The 18,761-nt window shown below is 46.4% G+C and overlaps 1 protein-coding gene and 1 long non-coding RNA gene across 6 annotated transcripts in view; one reads left to right on the forward strand and one right to left on the reverse strand.

Moving 5' to 3' along the window:
• Positions 1-211: 211 nt before the first annotated feature.
• LOC311429640 lies at positions 212-1,095 on the reverse strand. Its single transcript, XR_014688317.1, has 2 exons — positions 655-1,095; positions 212-556 (listed from the first exon to the last, which is right to left on the reverse strand). It is a non-coding gene; the product is annotated as an uncharacterized lncRNA (long non-coding RNA).
• Positions 1,096-1,281: 186 nt separating this feature from the next.
• The window catches only part of FAM107B (family with sequence similarity 107 member B), a 52,612-nt gene continuing 35,132 nt past the window's right edge, over positions 1,282-18,761 (forward strand). Inside the window, exons 1-2 of one of the 5 annotated variants that reach the window (XM_084517435.1) lie at positions 1,282-1,421; positions 2,004-2,290. The gene's annotated coding sequence lies outside the window, so the exon portion shown is untranslated. The remainder of the gene's footprint in view (positions 1,422-2,003; positions 2,291-18,761) is intronic. The other 4 variants (XM_084517438.1, XM_084517436.1, XM_084517434.1 and 1 more) reach the window with 4 other exon arrangements.

Below are 18,761 nucleotides of genomic sequence, written 5' to 3' on the forward strand. Positions count from 1 at the left end.
GAGGAGTGTGGTGGATTTCATAACATCTCATTTGTCCACAGCATAGCTCTGATTGCCTACGTTGGCACTTGGCAGCAGACTTAGATTGAACCAGAACTGATAGTGGCCACCCACACTCTGGTTGTCATCCATTTGCTACGTTTCACACAGGCACTTTGCAGCTGCCTTTTTTTTTTTTTTTTTCCTAGTGAAAGAACAGCCACACACAAAGACCTGAGCAGACTTTTAATACATACCACCACTCATGATTTCAGCTTTCCCTCACAGAAAACATATTTCTCTGTACCCACTGAGCCCCCAAGACAAGCTGGGGCAGTGGATTATTTAGGACGCAGTCAGTGGAAATAGCACCATCTGCTGAGCACCAACATCCTTCCTACAGGGACTTTTTGGGGCTGGGGGTTTTGGAGGAGTCTCCAGAGCCCAAACTATGCTGAATGCTCCTTGAGCTCCAGTCTGATGGTCCCAGAAGCTTTCCATCCCTGGGGCGATTCAAGACGCTTCTGTCACTTCGCCGTGATGCGAGTCATCTGCTCCAAAGAAACTCAGAATAATCCTGGTGATAAATATACAAAAGAAATTGATTCAATCCAAGCATGCACACCAATATATAAACATACATTTCATCCCCAAGGGTCATTTTCTGGTCCATACCCAAAGCCTCCGCACGCTATGTTACGGTCCAGATTCTGTCATGCCTGCATCGTTTATTACTTGCTATGAAACAGATTTCGAGGCACGTCTCACCATTTCGGACTAACTGCTGTGATTGCCTGGCCTTTCTTCTGCCAGTGAATTGTGTTTGCATGGGTTCATGCACAGACTGGGGTTCTTAATTCTGATTTAGTGGATTATCCATAGGGGACAAGGTTGAGTTTTCGGGGTTTGGGACAAGGGAGAGGAAGAAGAAATGAAGACGGGGAACTGAAAAAAAGCAGTTGGAGACTCCTGAGGGAAGAAGAGTCACTCCTGCAGGTGAAGGAGGCCACTGAGGGACCTCACCACCTCAGCATGTGCCCCAAAACCACCGCGACCGCTGCCCATAGCGGCCCGTCCCCTCTCCCCCCCTCAGCGCGGGGGGCCAGGGGCAGCCTCCTGCCGGCTTGGGGGGCCACCCCCTTTGACCCCCTCACTCTTTCGGGCTTTCCCCCTCGTCCCCCCCTCGCCCTGAGGGAGCCCGACAACAAAGGCGGCTCCGTGCTCGGGGCCGGAGGAGCCGCCTGGGCGCTGACTCAGCGCCGGGTCCGCCCCCGGCCCGCCCCCGGCCCCGCCGCTCCCCTCAGGCGAGGCCGGGCCGCCTCGGAGCGGGCAGCTGCAGCCTTCCCTTCGGCTCCCTGTCCCTCCTCCTGCCCTCCGGGTGTCCCTCTCTCCTCCTGCCGGTGCCTCTTCCCGGCGGCTCGGGGATAGCAGTCCCCGCCGAGGTAGGTTTTTTTTTTTTTATTTTTGTATTGTTTTGTGGCCGGGGATCTCCCGCACACAAAGGCGCGGCGATGGCGGGGCGGGACAGCCCGGGCGGCGGGGATCGGGGGAGAGCCCCCTCAGGGTGCACCCCCGTTTCCCTCAGGGTTCACCCCATTTCTCCTCAGGGTTCACCCTCATTTCTCTCAGGATTCACCCCATTTCTCCTCAGGGCACACCCCGCATCCCCTCAGGGCGCACCCCGAAGTTCCCCGGCTGCCTGAGGGGGATGAGGGACCCCGGGGGGACACCTCCCTCAGCCTAATTTCTCTTATTTTAGGATGGGAAGCTTGAGGGGGTGAAATTATAGGGTGCCCCTCTGTCCGGGCTGCTCTGGAGCATGGCTTTTGCCCGTGTCGGGTGCTTTTGCCCTCGCTTTTGGGGCTGGCGGAGGGGGTTTTCCTCCGCAGAGTAACTTTTATTCTCTCTTGGGGTGGTTGTGGTGGCTGAGAAGGAAAGACAGTCTCTTCTGTGAAGAGAAGGAGAAACAATCCCCTCGCCTTGCGATGGCGGGATGACTGCTTTTATCTCCTGTCCCGATGAAGGTGAGCTCGGAGCAGCGGCCGCAGCTGAGCTTTGGGTGTGCGGAGTGGTTTTCTCCCTACAAACCCCCGCTTTTTGGTCAAACTGCGAGCCTCAGAGGCTGGCGAACTCTCCCTGTGCTTCCACCCCTCGAACTGTGGCTCTGTCAAAAGTTTCCCTGGACGGTCCCAATGCCTCCATTTCCCTACGTGCTAGATTGAAAGGCTTCACGACTGGTTAGCGTGACCGCACAGAGCAGTGTTTTTGGAGAATTTCAGCGTTCAAACGAGCGAGGGGTGCAACACAGAAGGTCAGTGTGACTTAACCAAGTGTTTCCTCCTTCTGTTTAATGTTCTTTAATAGTTTGAGGAGTGCTGGCGTATGGCAGTGCCTTGGTGTTGGAGCAGAGGCCGGTTCTGCAAGTTCAGGGCACGCTCGAGAAGGAGCCAGGAGCACAAGAACTTTTGGTTTTCACTGAGAATCTGCACAGTCAGACAAAAACGCAACAAAATGAGGAAAAAAAACCAACTCGTTTGAATGAGCATAATGTGGTTGCTGGATGGGGATTGCGGTGGGGGTATTGTTGAATAAGTCCCTGGCAGCGCTGTGGTACGTGGGTATGTGCGCTAAATCTGGGATATTTAACTTCTTTTAAACTGGGATGTTTAACTTTCGGTGACTTGGCAGTGAATTAGGAGCGTGGAAGAACGCTGTTACAATGGAAATAATTACTTGTGGATGTTGTGGGCAATTGGAGAAGCAGTCAGTCTTTAATCTCCTCGTGATTTGAACAGGACACTGAGAATCTTCTTCCTTTACTGACGGTTGTTTTCCTAAGCAATAAATGGACAGCTAGTGTGCACTGCAAATGTGATAGCTGCTTGCTTATTGTCAGTGAGATTTGCTTAGTAACAATAAGCAATTGTTTGCTAGGCTTTATTAAAAACAACCACAGATACCCTATTTCTCCTAAAACAAAGCCATTATTGTCTTAAAGCAACTGTGGGCCAATTTCATGGTTGGGCTAGTTCCACTGATGTCAGTGGAGTTTTGCCAGGGATGGTTTTGGCAGGTGAAGTGTCATTTGTGTTTTCAGGGTCCAAAATGCCCCAGAGTAATGTTGCTATTTTATCTCCAGCAGTGAATTGTTGCTAATTAAAATGTTACGCTGATGCTCCCTGAAGGTAAGGGGTAGAAGTGAGACAGTCTCAAATCTCCTAAACACTCTCCAACTTGCTTTCTCCTTTTTGCTCCGTATCACTTTGTGATCTTCCTTCTCTTTTCAGTCTCGAGATCTTTCAGGACTTCTCTTCGAAAGGCAGAAGTTTCTGTAGCTCAAGTTGAGCGTTTAAAGGGTTTGGGATTAGCTGCGTTGAACTGTCCTATAATAACACCGCACAGCTAGGTCAGTGAAGAACTGCACGCAGCTGTAGTTCGGAGACCTTTCGTTTCTCACACATGCACAGGCCTCTTCTTTGCAAGCTGATTTGTGCATGGTTATGGTCAGTGCACTTGCTGAAGCGGCAGATTGTTTGACAGAGTCGCTTTAGTGTAACAGCCAGGCTTGGGATGGACTGAGAGAGCAGATCAGGGGGTGTGGGGGGGAATTCACTGAGCTTTTATGTAGTGCCATGCTTGTGGTGCTGAGAAACAGACCTGTTTTAGAGTAACATCAAAACATGAGCCGTGTAACAGCATTAAAGAAAGAAAAATCATCTAAAGTGGGAGCAGAAGAAACTTGGTAAAGGTAGAAGCAACATTCTTGCTTATTAGCTGTGGGAAGAGTGGAAATGTTTAACCAATAATTGGCCTTAACAGAATTTTGGCTTCATTTCAGTTTCAAAAAATGATTTTATTGACCGGAATTGTTACCTTTGTATGCAGTTGACAATATTAAATACATTTGGCCAACGGTGAGGCTGTTCTGGCACTGTGGTAGCTTTAGAGAGAGCGAGTCAATACTCAGATTTACAGAATCTTTGATGGACCGTTTTTATATCTGGCGTTTTTGCACGGTACAACTTTGGATCTGTCTGTTTGCATCTCCTAAGTACCCAAAAAGAGCACGTCAGACACAGTTCCCAGCTGATACTGTTCTGATGTTCTTTTGGTGCTTGCTTTTTCCAAAAATGTACAAGTTCCACACACAGTCTTAACTTTGGAGGGCAAAAAAGAACACACCACTATGCTTAATGCTTCTTCAGTTCAGAGACTAGTCAGAAGTTTATTCAGGTTTGGCCACACCTGACAAGTTCTTAAGTATAGTTTGAAGCTTAACATGCTGCAAAGAGCCTGAAACTCTTTAACTCTATTTACTTATTTATTTATTTATTATTATTTAAACTTACCCGAAGAGCGTGTAAGTCAAGGTTTTGATGTTGAATTCTAACACAAGCCAGAAAAAGATTAGACTGTGGAAAGGGAATTGGTCACATAACAACCTGAACATAGAGGTGCAAATTTGCTAAGAAAGAGTGAAATGAAGTCCTACTCAGGTGATTTATCTTCCCTTTTCCACATCTTTAATACTCTTGTCGGACTTATCTCTGTGAGTGCATTCTCTGGTTGTATTAATCCTCTCAAAACCATGCTGGAGGGGAAAGGTGTTGTGTCTTTGCGCAGCGGGGAAGACTCCTTCCCTTTGCAAATGGAGCATAAAAGTGCAAAAAAAAGTAACTGGCTTTTCTGTGATTGCACAGGAAATGTGCGGTGGTGCACAAGCTTGAACTTGGGTCTTTTGAACTGCTGGCTAGTGCTGAAACGAAAGAGCTTCCTTCCGCCTGCACAGAGCACATGGAGAGAAGAGAAGAAAAGAGAAGAGGCACGGTCCGAAGTGGCTGAGCAGAGGGTTATGAAAAACGACCTGGTAACCTGTCTGAGGTGCAGTTAGTGGGCAGCTGCATCTTCAAGCATCAGCATGCCTGCTGTCTTTGTTAGGCGATGGAAAACGGCAGGGTTTTGTAGTTGTAAGTCCCTAAACTAAGACATTCAGCACCCACAGGGGAGGCAGAATGATAAAAACACTTTTCTTCCCCTTTCTACACCTGCCTCCATGTAGTGGGTGCTGCTCTCACAGATGTGTCTCTGGCTGGACCTTTGGGGAGGTCCTTCAGCTGCAGGTGAGCGAGCGTTGGCAGAAGAAAACACAGGAGGCTGCCTGCTGCCTCTGTGTGGTGGCGCTGGGAGTGCTGAAGTTTGAACTGGCGCTTGGCTGCGGCGCTGTTTGGTGACTGTGCCAGCTGCCAAGTCCCTCGTGGCCTTCGGTTTAATTTCAAAAAATGTTTTGGGTCTACTTCCTGTGTTTATGCCAACACTGTAATGTTTTGTGCAATGAAGGCTAGGAAAATCCCAGGTGAGACAGCAGCCTTTCCAAGTTCTGAGTATAAAAGAACAAGCCCCAGTGATGTGGGGGCATTTGTGGCCTCTGGTCTGCCTAATATTGTCAAATCACATCTCAGCTCTGTTGTTACTCTTCTAACCTGGGTCTAAAGCAGGTCTTGGTGCAGTCTGCGTTCCAGTATGGATCTAATCCAGCTTGGACTTAATTGAGCCTTTAGCAGGTCATCAGCTTGCTTGGATGGGACAGGGCTGCTAGCTTCATGGTGTGAGCTGGGAGTACCAATGCGATAGGGCTAAATAAAGCAAAGGTTATTTACCCTACCAACAAACCTCCTGGATTTGCTTGCATTTTTTAAATTTCTCTGGCAGCACGGAACCAGAAGATTGCCTGTTGCGCAGATACGCGCTCTACAAAAAGAGAAATTATGCAGTAAGTTAGGAACAGCCTTTCTTTCAGCTTGGTTTCTTTATTTTACATTAATACTGAAACTTCAGGCAGTGTTCCTGCAGGATCAACTGTTAAACCCCTGGTCTGTCCTCTAGCAGATCTCAGCCTGACACGTTTAGAGCTGCACTAAGCATCCTCTGGAGAGCTTAGGATGATCAGGTGTGGAATGTGCTGGACAATGATCTTACGTGGAGCCAGGAGTTGGACTCGGTGGTCCTTGTGGGTCCCTTCTAAGTCAGGATATTCCATGATAGGTCTTGGTTTTATCCTCCATGCAGAAATTAAAGTCATCTGCTCAGACGGGGAGCCCAGCACTGCCAGTCGAAGGTATTCCCACAGGGCTGGCATTTAGTGGGTCTCCTGGTGGGCTGGCCAGAGGAGCAGGAGGACGGGAAACAACAGAGTGATTCTTTTTGTTCCCTGCCTGTGCAGTGAATGGGCATTCATAAGAGCTCACGGCTGTGCACAGGCCTTTGTTCTAGAGCTAACGATGAAATGGAGTTCACAGCTCCGAGCATTTCAGACGAAGTGACAAGAAGTGGGTCAAGACCATTCGTGTGTGCATAAATGCTCTCCTGATGTAGGCCAGGGGCTGTGCTGGGTGCTGCTACACAGCCTGAAAAGGTTTCAGAGGAGCTGGAGTTTGCGCTGTCAGGTGGGTGAAGTGCATATGCTTGGGGACGGGGATCAGAATGGATGGCCTTGAGTCACTTTGCCTGTTAATATGATGTAGAGGACAAGCTTTGCTGTTTGGTACCTCTGGAGAGCAAGGGGTTTAGCTGGAGCCAGAGGAAACTTTCTTTGTACGGGCAGGACGAGTTGCTGAGCAGCCTGTTCTATACATGCAGCGCTCTGCTCTTTCAGATGAAAAGCATCTCCACTACCTCAGTCCCCTTGGAGGTGTCACCAGGGAAAAAGATGACCTGCTGGGCATCCCTGAGTGCTGCTGGCGCATCCTTCAGATTTCCTGTGGTAGCCTCCAGGTGTGCCTTTGTCCAAGTAAGCTGCACGAGGACGTGCTGAGCGGAAACACCCAGGCACAGGGAGTTTTGTGTGTTCTGGAGAGAAGCCCTGGCAGTGCCTGGTGTTGTCCTTACAGTTCTGTTACCGCAGCTGTGGAACCCTCCAAAGACAGTCCAGGCATGCCCATGGCTCTTCATTTACCCACGACATCTTCAAGTTCAAGGAGACCAAACAAATCATAAACTTCTGTAAAACACAAACATATTCTTTTTTTTTTTTTCTTCAGGAAATAGCTTTAAAAGCTAGCTTTAGGATTTAAGAAATGTTACGTCCCTGAAAAGCAGAAAGTATTCATCTCTTGGGCTGGTGCCGTATTGCACCGAAAAGAGGCACAAAAACGTCCCTGAAGTTCCAGCAACGAGGATCCAGCCTTGAAGCTTGTTATGAAGACCGTAGTTGTGGATGTCCATGCTAGTCACTTCCTTTTAGTTTAAAGGGCTGAAACACGTTACAGATGTCCTTCTATCAAAGCGTTCTCTCTTCTGAGAAAAATCAAATCCAAGCTCGTGAGCCTGGTTTGTTTCCTCTTTGGTTAGTGACTGAGTGAAAAGAGAGAGTTTTATGTGGCTGTTTTATGTGCTGCATTCTTTTCCTAATCACACTGAAGTGCCATACCTTCAAAGTTCCCTTTAAATCCACGCATTTACTGCATGTTCAAGGACTTTGATATATATTTTTTTTAATCTAGTAAGCAAAATAAATCTCCTTGCTCAAGGATGTGAGGAAAAATTACTACCTCAAGTTAGTAAATAAGCGTGCCACCTATTGTTTTGTTTTGCAGGGGCCTGAGGGCCCTTCCTGCCTAGTACTGTCCTGCCACTTCTAGAGACACTCTCTGCCCTGGGAATTTTTAAATAGGGACGAGAATGGTGATCTTCAAATGGAGACTTCAAATTTTAGATGTATCTTTATGTATCTCCCTAAAAGTGCTTTTTCACTCATGCTTATTGCATTACAAGAATAATTCTTACTCTGTGAGCTGTCTTACAGGAATCCATATACCTTCCAGCCACTTCAGATCTACTTTTCTCTGTAGAAATACTAAAAAGGCATCTCCCCAACCTGCTCTCTGCATCCAGGGAACTCATAGGATTGACAGATCCACGACCCAACATGCTCCTTTAGTTAAAGGTAATCCATTTGCCAGCATCAGCCAAAAGCTGTTGCAAGGACATATACGTGCATATACACCTGTATAGGAGCACAGGTAGTTAAAAGACATCCACTTTTCTAAGAAAATAGGACTTAAAGAACCCCAGAGCAGTACTTTTCACTGGAAAATCTCTGCAGTAGATGTCACTTTTATTGTGATATTTTCCAGCAGACCCCTCAAAGAAGAAGGGTCAGTTCTAGGGGCAAAGTCAGAGTTTAGCATGATCAGTGAGGCTGGGACAGCTTTTTAAAGGACCTAGGGGAAGAACTTTAAAAGAGAGGAAAGTATTTAAATCCTGGGAGACTTCTTGGATGCTCTAACAGCGGTATATGGAGCTAACTTTTCCTGTCCAAAATGTAATTCAGGTGTCAGCCTGGTCTCTTCCCAATCCTCTGCCCTGGTTTCCTACAGCGAACTAGTTCTTCACTTCCTTTCTTCAAAACCATCGTGCTGCTGCTGGCATGGCATGGCACGGCATGGCATGCCTGCAGGCAGCATCAGCCACAGGAACTTCTGCTTCTTCCCATTTCTGTGGTGCTGAGCCTGTGGGCAGCTCTTTGGGATGTCCCTAGCTCTCCACCTGGGATGCCCAAGTTTTAGAATACCATGCTAATTAAGCTCTTAGTGGCTGCCACGTGAAATCCTTCATCACCAAAGCATCCCAGGATCAGATTTCAATGAAACTGCTTTTACCCCTCTTGGAATTATGCAAGAAAAAAAGAGTCTAGCTGCTGAAGCTGTTTTACTTTTCTGTGTTTCTCTATATCAGTGTAAGACTTTGGTTATGTGCTTAATTCCTCTGACTTCCATCATCTGGTAGCACGAGGGGGAGGGCTGCGTTTGTAAGGAGCTGTTCTGTGCGCTGAAAGGCAGGGGTTTAGTAATGAACTTTGGGCTAGAGGAACGTGTGCTTCTGAAGAGCCAGGATCGACTGGAAACCAGGTAACAGCGAGTCCCATTGAACAGGATACAGATTGCTCTGCTAAATAACTGCTCTGAGGGGTCATTCCAATGCCTTCCTCCCGTTTGTAACAGTGGATTTTAATATCTTTATTATTAGCAGCAGAAGACTGGTAGAATTAAATATTAAAGTTTCAGTGATGAGTTCATTTATTTATTTTTTTAACCTTTAATGGTGAGGAAGCCTCGAGTGATTCCCTGCTTAGATCTGATAGTCCACCAGACCTAAGATTCATCTTTTCTTTTATCTACAGCATCACACTTCATTTGAAGGTATTTTTTCTTTCTAATGGGAAGTTGATTAATTGACTGCTAAAACAACTACAGATAAAGTTAACTTACTCCCTAAGATATTTAGAGTGCCACAAAGCTGAGCTGGATTTAGAAAGCACCACGTTACACATACTGGCCAACAAAATACTGGATATCAGAGAGAACTCAGTACTGTAAAAACAAGGAAAGAAGGAGCGCCTACTCTCATTCTTATTGGGTGTTTTCCTTCAGGAAGGGGACTGAAAAAATGCCTTTTTCTTTTTTTTTCTTAATACAGCCATTCAGATTCTAAAGATTTACAGTCTCTGTAATCAAGGTATCATTTCTCTTCTTAAAAGTTTCTTGGAGTTAAGATGCCTCAAACTCACCTTGGAGGACCATGGTTTGCAAAACAGGAGGCTTAGAGGTGCGGTGCAAGACACGGTTTCCTTCCAAAAACAGGAAGTGAGAGCTCAACAAGCCACTTGCAGAAAATGATCCTGATTTTATGTAGTGTAGCACAACCAGGGAATCTCTGCTTAGAATTTTACAGAGCCGTTGTGTACTTGAAAAACCAACTGTGTCAGGGTAAACAAATTGTTCCAGTATGTATTTGAATAGATAAATATTTATTGTTGTCCTATTTTATTTTTTTTTACTGATGAGGAAACAAAGACTGAATCGTCTTGCCTCCAGCGATAACTAATTAGTGCAAGGCTAGAATTTTAACTCAGGACTTTGAAGCAAGAGAAAAACAAACAGGAGGAGATGCTGCAAACAGGAACAGAACGGATGGATAATATAAACACGTTAAACTTTGTATTTCAGGCAGCAGCTCACTACCCCGAGACAGAAAGCCTCTTCCCATGAAGACCTTCAGGCAAGTAGGCAGCCTAAAAAGCTTCTGCCTCGCGAAAACAGGATCTGCTTAGGTCATGGTCGCTTGTGTACGTGCCAGCTCTGTGCCCCTTACGTTACCCTGAATAAGCTTGGTGCTTCTGAGAAGATTCCTTAAGACAAATGGGAATTCAAATCAAATTTCCAAATAATTGAAGTTCAAATAAGGAGCAGCAGGAAAATTATGCTTCATTTTGAAAAGCTGCAGCAGAATCATGCCGGAGATTTTCTTTGCTCATCTCCCAGATAGGTAATTTGTGTGAGTCAGTCACCCAAAGCAGTCGTGCTAAATGTGGAAGCATAGCTGAGTCAAAGGCGAGTGATTGGCATTGTTTTATGGGATGGCACCAGCTACAGATGCATTAAATTGCAGTGAATTTCTCTCTGTCCCAGCCAAATGTTACATTTCATTAGGATTTGGACTGAGCATAGGATAAACATTGTGGGTTTTTTTTGGGTTTTGATAAGTTCTTTGGATCACAGGGGCCATGACCCTTAATGTGTTGGGTTTTTTGTTTGTTTTTAATGCAAAAGAAGATTCATCTCAGCACGATGCTCGCTTGCTTCTTTCCCTACCTTACATGCTGGAGGGGTGGTAGCACTCCTGCAGTCACTGCGTGTGGCAGGATCTGTGTTGTGAGAGCAGTGTGGTCCTGTAACGGGGTTTGGGATTTTTTTCCCCCTTTTCTAAAGAAGCATTTGGAAGGCCCGTGGTTCATTCCAGTACCTCGAGTTTGCATCACCGATGGAAACGAAGAGGTGGGGAGTTTTTCGTGGTGTTTCTGTGCAGTAATTTGGGACTTTCTTAATGAGCATTTCTTGTTTCTAAACGTAGTTGTTAAGAAGCAAAGAAAACTTTCTGTAGTTTTCTGGACAGTGAAATGTTTTCTGTGCTTGATGCTGTTTGAGTCAGCTCCCTTTGCCTTAACTGCCTGGTTTGCTCTGGTGCTCGTGGCTCATTTGAATCTGAACTCATCAGCACTTGGCTAATTTGAAAATCTAAGGTAAATAAGTGATAGGGCAGTGCTAGGGAATCAGGAGGTCCTGCAGTGAACCGTGGTGCTCTTAAAAATGATTTTAAAATATTTCTGTAACCTAATTGCTGAAAGAAGAGTGAAAGAAGTTTAAAAGCTTGAGACAATTCAGGGCCTTTAAAGCCTAGGCTGGGTTTAAGCCTGCTGAGTCTCTTAACGGGAGCCTTTAATTTAACTGTGCAATTCTCCCCTTTCACCTGTGTGCTTTTTGTTCAGAGTTTAAAACTTTTAATGTGGAGCCAGCTGTTCACAGCTTAAATCCCAGCTTCAGAGCTGGCGGACATCCAGTGAAGGTGTGCACATACGGGCGCCCTAAATACCAGCGTGGAAAAATCTGCCCTGCAGCTGGTGCTGGTGGTGGCAGCACGCTTTCTCTCCTCCCAGCCCTGCTCCGGACTCCACGTGTTGATTTTCACAGGCAGGGCATAAAGCAGAGGGCAAAGCTGCGTGCTGCTGTGGTTTCCAGAGCCAGACAGCGTGACACTGGGCTGCAGCTGGGGCCCTGCCTGCTTCTGCTCCAGGCATGAACAGAAGAAGCGAGAGAAGTAAAGGCGAAGCAGACAGCAACTGGAGGAAAGGCTTTCAGAGCCGGGACTCATCCTTCGGTTACTGATCTCGGCTTATTCTTGCTGCAGGAGGGTCAAACCTTTGCATTATCCAGCATAAGACAATTTATTACAGTTTTTTAAGTGAAAGGTGCCTTGGGGCACAGGGGTCAGTTATGGGCAGACACCAAAGTTTGCAAAAGGACCAAAAGTGCTTCTTTCAAGAACATGGATGAGGGTAACCAGAGCAGTTAGTGAGAGCAGAGAGAGGGTGGTACTTCAATCACATCCAGCAGGCTGGTGTGCTTTTCCTTGTAGGAAAGATATTTGTACATAAAGCTCAAATCATTTGGGCTTCTTGTGTGTTTCAAATCTGCCACAGAAGCCAGAGGTATCTAGCAAAGCTCCTTCCTCCAGCTGGAGCACAGGCAGGGTAAGAAGGCAAGTCAGGTTATGGGACTAGCTTATTACACAAGCCCAGAAAGAAAAGGAGGTGAGAGAAATTAAAAATAATAATTGTTCTTTGAGGTGGTTCTGTTTGTACCAAACGCATTTTCGCTACAAGCTGAAGCTGTGAACTTTCAGGCTGATCTGCAGGAGATAAGCTTGCAGGAGGCCTTCACACCAGCATCACAAGCTTGAAGCCTCCCGTGCTGTGTATCCAAATGCCTCCTGTCATCCCGTTCACCTGCACTCAGCGTGCGGATCCTCCAGGCAGGCCTTCCAGAAACCTTCGTTTTGGTTCCCTGCTGCTTCGCTTCCTCTCAATCCAAATTCTTCCATCAGAATTGTGTTTTTCTTTTTAGTGTTAACCTGCTTCGCAAGGCTGCCGCATGCACGTCCCGTCCCGCAGCGCCGGAACCAGCCCTGGCAGGTTTCCCTCCTGGGTGGAGCCTTTCTTGACTCAGCCACCAGCTTACAGGAAATCTGGGGGAGCTTCCAAAGCTTCAAAACCTTGACAAATTAGGCTGAAACCAGCTAAAATTTCAGAGGAGAGGTCTAAGAAAGGCATTTACCTTAACTACCTGACCCGATCCTTTATTTGCTTCTCGGTTATGAATCAGTTCCTCTTTCTGTTCGTATTTCTGCTGCTTACCTTTCCATTAGGATTCCCCGCGGTGGCTGTTGCAGCCTGCCTTTTGCAGCCTGGTTTTGCTGATTTAACTAAAACGTTACCAGAGCAGCACTCTAGGTTCTTCCTACGGCGTGTCTAGCTGCTGTACGACGTGGCTGCTACCTTCTTAAAGAAAACCACACTGATTTCCTCCAGCACAATCTAAACTGTCATCTTGCGGGCAGCTGTGCTGGGAGATGCTGGCTAGGCTTTAATTCTCGTTAACTTTCTGCCCAATGAACCGTATGAAAACTTAGTAAAGCTGAAGAGGGGTGGGGAAACCCCAGGCACTTCTGTCCCCTCGTCCTGTTACCGCTGTAAAGATTTAAGGCTCCTTTTTTGGTGTCTTCTTCAAGCCTTTGCAGCAGAGCGAGCGGTTCCTGTGATTCGGCGACACCCTGAGAAGCTGAGCGGGGAGGAAACTTGTTATTCTGAACTGGTACGTGTTTGTAAACCAGCTCCAGGCCTTTGGGTTGAAAGCCCAACAGTCGGGTTTGACGTGCAGCTGGGTTGTGTCACTGAAAAAAGCAGAACTTGCTTCTGCATGAAATGGAAACTCAAACACACCGGTAGGAAACGCGGTGAGCCCACGGAAAATACATCGGCCGTGTGTTCTGCAGTCAGGGATCGTGTTGTAAAGCAATTTCTTTGGGTCGTTGGCCTGTCACATCGTGCAGGATCAATCTTTGCTAAATGGGAAGCGCTCGTTAAGGAGCGGGTCTCGTAGCTGTGTGCTCTCTGCTGGCCACTAACCATCTGTTTTGTCTGGGATTCTTCCCAGGGCGTGAACAAGCCCGGTGAGTAAAGCATGACAAACAAATACAACCAGAATTGATACATTTGTCCAACGCCCGGAGTATGAGCATCTTGTTATTTTATCCTATTTCCTGCCTTTTACACCAAATTTCACCTTTTCCCCTTAGCAACCTAGACAAGGAAGGTTCCTGCCCATTTTTCCTGCATTATTATTTTTTTATTTTTAATTTTAGCAGCAGCTTTTTTATTTGGACCTTGCAGGGAGTTGCATAGGCTTTTATTTTTCTCAATTTTCTTTTTTTATTAGTGCATGAAAGGAAGGCTAAGGGCTATATTCTACTGGGGAAAAAAAAAAGAAAGATGTCAGAAACATGCTACTTGCTACCTTCAATAAAACTTTAATTAACTAAATGTTCTGTCTGGCCGCCTGCCCATGTAATAAAGAAGGACTAGAGACACTCGCCTAAGTCATTATTATCTGTTAGCAAAAATACTTAAGTTTCCATTTTCATCCCACTGTGGAGCTGAAAGAAAATTGCCCAGCAAGTATCTCTATGCCAAAAAATCTTGATGACTCGGGTTGTGTGGTTCCCTACACGCGTGTGTTTGCACTGCTGTGCTAAAGGGTCGCTGTTACCGAGCTGTCCCGTGTTTAAACTGCCTCTGTGCATGCAACGTATGAAATCTGTGCTAGGACTCCTGTTGACTTCACTTGTAAGGTCTGCCCGGGGTTGTCCCGAGTCACTGCAAGATGTGGCAGCCCTCTGCAGAACTTCGTGGAGAGGGAAATTCCTGGTCAAGCCCGGTAAGTCAGGATTTACACCACCGAGCTGGAGCTGGGCTGCCTGCAGCAGCAGCAGCCAGCAGCTTGTGTTCCCCCAGGAGGTACCAAGCCCCCTGCTCCCACCTTGTATGAGGTTTTCCTAGTTCTGATCATGTTTATTTTATTTTATTTTTTTATTAAAAAAAAAAATGATGCTGGCCTGCCCCCCTCTCTAGGAGTGGCTGAATTGGTGTAAGGACTGTCTGTCTGTCTGTCAGGTGGTTTCCTCTGAGCGTAGTTGCAGTGAGGAATTAACGAGGAAGGAAATAAGAGCTGCTGCTGCCTTTGTTTACTTTTTTGTTCCTGAATCTCTTGCTTCTTATCTCTAATCTTCAGCCTCAGCAGACGGGGTTTAACTGCACATCCTACCAGTGGGCTCATTAGGTGGAGACTACAGCCTCTGAGGCTGTCAGAGGGGAGCCTGGCATTTAGGTTGCGTTGCCTGTGATGAAACATCATTCTGTTAACTCCCCGTCAGGAAGCGACACGTTGTGAGAGCAGCTTTGGTCCCAGAGCACCTCGTCCTTCCAGAGCACTGTGTGCTGCAGCCGGAGCTACGAAGGCCAAGCGTTTACAGGGTGAGCTGTGTCACCTTCAGGGAGATTCCTGAGATCCCCGCAGCGCACAAGGGAAGGGCATGATGGCAGCATCCTCTCCCTGTTGAAGCATGAGTTGAGACCTGGCTGCTGAAGGCTAAATCCAGCCTTTGCCCAACTTCGTGGCACTCGAAACACCTGCTCTGCGTGAGCCAGTGCACGCTGCCTCTCCTGGAGCCATCCTTGGGTGGGATGATGCTGGCCTGTGGTTGTGGTGGCCTTTTTCTAAGGGCCCTGCTGCCCAGATGGGTGGCTTCGTGCTCAGGTTGTCTTCTGGCAGTGTGGATGCTGATGGCCACGGCTGAACTCCAGGCAGCTGAGCTTCTCTGGCTGCCTTGAGCCTGCTCCTCTGTTCCAGTAAGTTGCAGATGCTGTCAGAGTTTCCCAGCCCTGCTTTCCTGTTGGCATCACTGCGGCAAGAAAGCATTTTAAGCACTTCTTTTCTCTGTCAGAATTATTACTTTGCTATGAATCAGATGTGACTTTTAAAAAGTGCAGATGCAGGATGGCTCCCTAAACCAGAGTGACTCTCCTTGCCTCAAAGGAGCTGAAGTCTACTGCGTGTGAGCTGTCCTGAGCTGCCCTACAGCTCTCTCCAGGTCCCAAAGAGGCATTCGTAGCAGCTGAGAGCAGCCTCCAGTGATGGCCAGCAAAGGGAGGGAAAGGAAACATCATCTTGAAATCCCGCTCCCTGCAGACAGACAACCTTGAGACCCTTATGTGGGATTCTCTCCTGAGGGCAGGGACATCCCGGTGCTGCTCCTTGGGGAACAGGAAAACCCATTATTTTTTTCCAGCCCACTTCTTCATTTCCCGGTTCACCATTCAAGTACCGTTTCCTTTTAAGTCCTGTTTACGTTCTCAGCTTTAAACAAGTGGGAAATGCTCTCCCATGGCCGGCTGCAGCGTAGTGCTCGTTGTTATTTCGGAGCTGGCCTCTTGCCCTCTCAGCTGTCATCAGCTCACTCTCAGGCTTTTCTGAAATTTTGACTTCCCTGCTGAAGTCCGCTGCTGATGGTGGCAGGGCAAGAAGTGAGCTCAGACAGGGCTCCAATTACTGCCGAACCCGTTCAGGTCTCTTTAATGGAAACCTTCCTCCTTTCAACCATTCTGCGCTCGTTTTACTTAAGTCATAAAACTTTTTCTGTTTGAACTGTTATGAAAACAAACCCAAACCCTCGTCTGTGTTAGTTACGGGGCGCTTTGGTTCCTTCCCCTGTTTTTGCTTCATGTTATTTACTTAACTGCTGCTGAAGCAGCTTCTTGGGCTGACAAGACGCAGCTTCGTAGCTAAATGATTTAAATTTTGCATAGAGGGAGATGCATAACCAAACCCTTTGTGAAATGACTTAACCATCCACTCCAGCTCCAGCTTTAAATAGGAAGCATGGATCATTGCAAAAGCCAGGAAAGTTTGGACATAAGAAAGTATGGATGTGATAATACTTTCTAGCAGCTGGGGAACTGAAGGAAAACGTCTGACTGTATCTGGCAAAAGCTTGCATACGCTTGTAACGTGGGGTGCATACGCAGGAGCTCATGAGACAGAGCAGATTTTTGCAACCACATGCAACACCGAGAGTAAATATTGTCCCATATTTACAAAACCCTGCAGAAAGTATCTTCTCTCTCTTGTTTTCTTTTCTTTTTTTTTTTTTTTTCCTGAGGCTGAGATCTGCCAGGATCTATCATACACCTTAAGTAAATTCCACGTTCTCCTGTGTTCTTGTTTTGCTTTTTGGCTTTCCGTGCTGCTGGCTGATCTGCTGGTGTTGCTTAAGTTTAAGGAGACCTCAGTTGCACAGCCATTCACCTGGAAAAAGAAAATATATATATGCTTCTGAGCTTTTCTCTGAACTCCTTACATTTCCTGAGTGTTTTGAAATGGCACGGTGTTGCCCAAGTTATTTCAGCAGGTTGTGAAAAACAGTTTGAAATAATCAGCCTGGCGTTTTGGCAGGAAAAAGCTTTGGTATCTTCTACCTTCACGTTTCCAGCAAACCCGGGGTCATTGCAATCTGTGGGTTCTCTCCAGTTGTGCTCGAATTTCTCAAGGTACTGTACTTCTTTTTTTTAAAGGCATTTTAGCCCTCCGGGCTCGGTGCTGTGTCCACGTTCTGTAAATGACTCATATGGAGATCAATGGTTTCCTGTGTTTTATTAGCACTCCAGTTTCATCTGGTCCTGTAATCTCATGTTTCTTTTTATAACTATTTTATAAGGAGAAGGACCCAATTAAACCAGTTCAGGTTTCGCTGTTCCTGCCTCTTAGCCTGCCTCCTCAAACCAAACCTGCCGTGGCTGTCTGCAAGCCTCTGGCATGTTCCCCCTCGCTTCTACACGTGTGCTGAAAGCTGCTGCAGCCACTTACAGCCCTTTCTGACCATCTCTGCCTCCTTTCATCCTGATGGTCACACAGAAAGCACACAACCTCGTGTTTGGTTTGTATTTTTTGCAAACAGAGACCTAGCGTCCTGCTGGTGTGGTGATGCAGGAGCCAGCCTTGTCCAGGATCAGGTCAGGAGCAGACTTTAGATCCTTTGCTGGGGATACGAGGCGTAACCACTAACTGTAAATTCAGGCCTGGCACAGAGTCATTCTAGGATGAATGTACGTGTGGGGGAAGCTCTCTGGAATCACATAGATCGAAACACTGAAGTTCAGCTGGATTAGAAATACGTAAGTGTAATGAAGGGCAAAAAATCTTTTTTACAAATATGTTTGTGGCTAAATTTTGGATTTATTTCAATGAAACATTCAGTCTAAATTCCCTACCCCTGATCCTAGCAGCATGGGGCTTCCCTCCCACCACAAGCATCTGTGACCTGTTGGAATTTGCTGGTTAGAAGATTTGAACCAACTTTTGTGAGAACCAAGCAAAACTTGTCAGGAATCTTTCTGTCGAATTCAGGGAAAACGTTGTCTTGATTTTCATTTCATGAATTCAGTAAGTAGTTCTTCCAATTCAGTAAGTATTTCCAAACTGCTCACTTTCTCAGCTTAGAAAGCCAGGAACGTGGTTAGGATAGCTCTACTAATTTCCAAATCTGGAACAGTGACAAAAATAATCAAGTTGTTAGCTTTAGATAACTTCATTCGTTTTATAAATTTGATCTGGAAACAAAATGTCTGCTGCATTTCATGCCCGGTCTGCGTCAGGCGACTTTGTTTAAGTAATTAAAATGTTTGGTGATAGAGATGTTGGGAACTTGCCCTGCCTTTGCTTCCCTTAGTGCAACCTTGGTATGAGTAGCAGCTGAAAACGTGTTTGCTTTGGACATTAGAACCGAATCGTTTTCTCTGCTGTGATAATGAGTTTGAGCAGGACTTATGTGTGACCAATTAGTATGTGTTTTACCTGCCTGCTGAGCAAATACAAGGCTCATTTTACAGCACCCTTTCTGCAGAGTACGGCTGAAATGTGGAAAGAGTGAGGAATATTTGACAGTCAAGATTTTGGCTGAAATCATTTTGATTTTAGTGTCTGTCCAGCGTTAGGACACAAACCAACACCGGTGTTTTCTCTCCTGGTATGTCTTCTTGAATCCTTTTAAGTGAAGTGGAAAATTGGATTGTTTTGAGCCCGTGTGCACCTTGCTCTTGTTGTAAACCATTGAAACCAACGGGCTACAAACTTTGAATATGCAGAAGTCACCCCGGCCATTCTTGAATGTATTTAGGTGTGCAGATCGTGAAAAACTTTGTGGTCTTTCAAGGGTCTGCCTTGGGTAAAAGCAGGTTTGAAAACCGAAGCTTGCTGTGCTTTCTTTCTTAGACCTAATGGATGCCTAGGTAAAGGGCATTAGTCATAAGAAGGAAGTCTTAAAGCTGGTCTGAGTTG

Source organism: Aythya ferina, assembly GCF_964211825.1.
Source record: "Aythya ferina genome assembly, chromosome: 1".
In the NCBI taxonomy this organism is placed as follows: domain Eukaryota; kingdom Metazoa; phylum Chordata; class Aves; order Anseriformes; family Anatidae; genus Aythya; species Aythya ferina.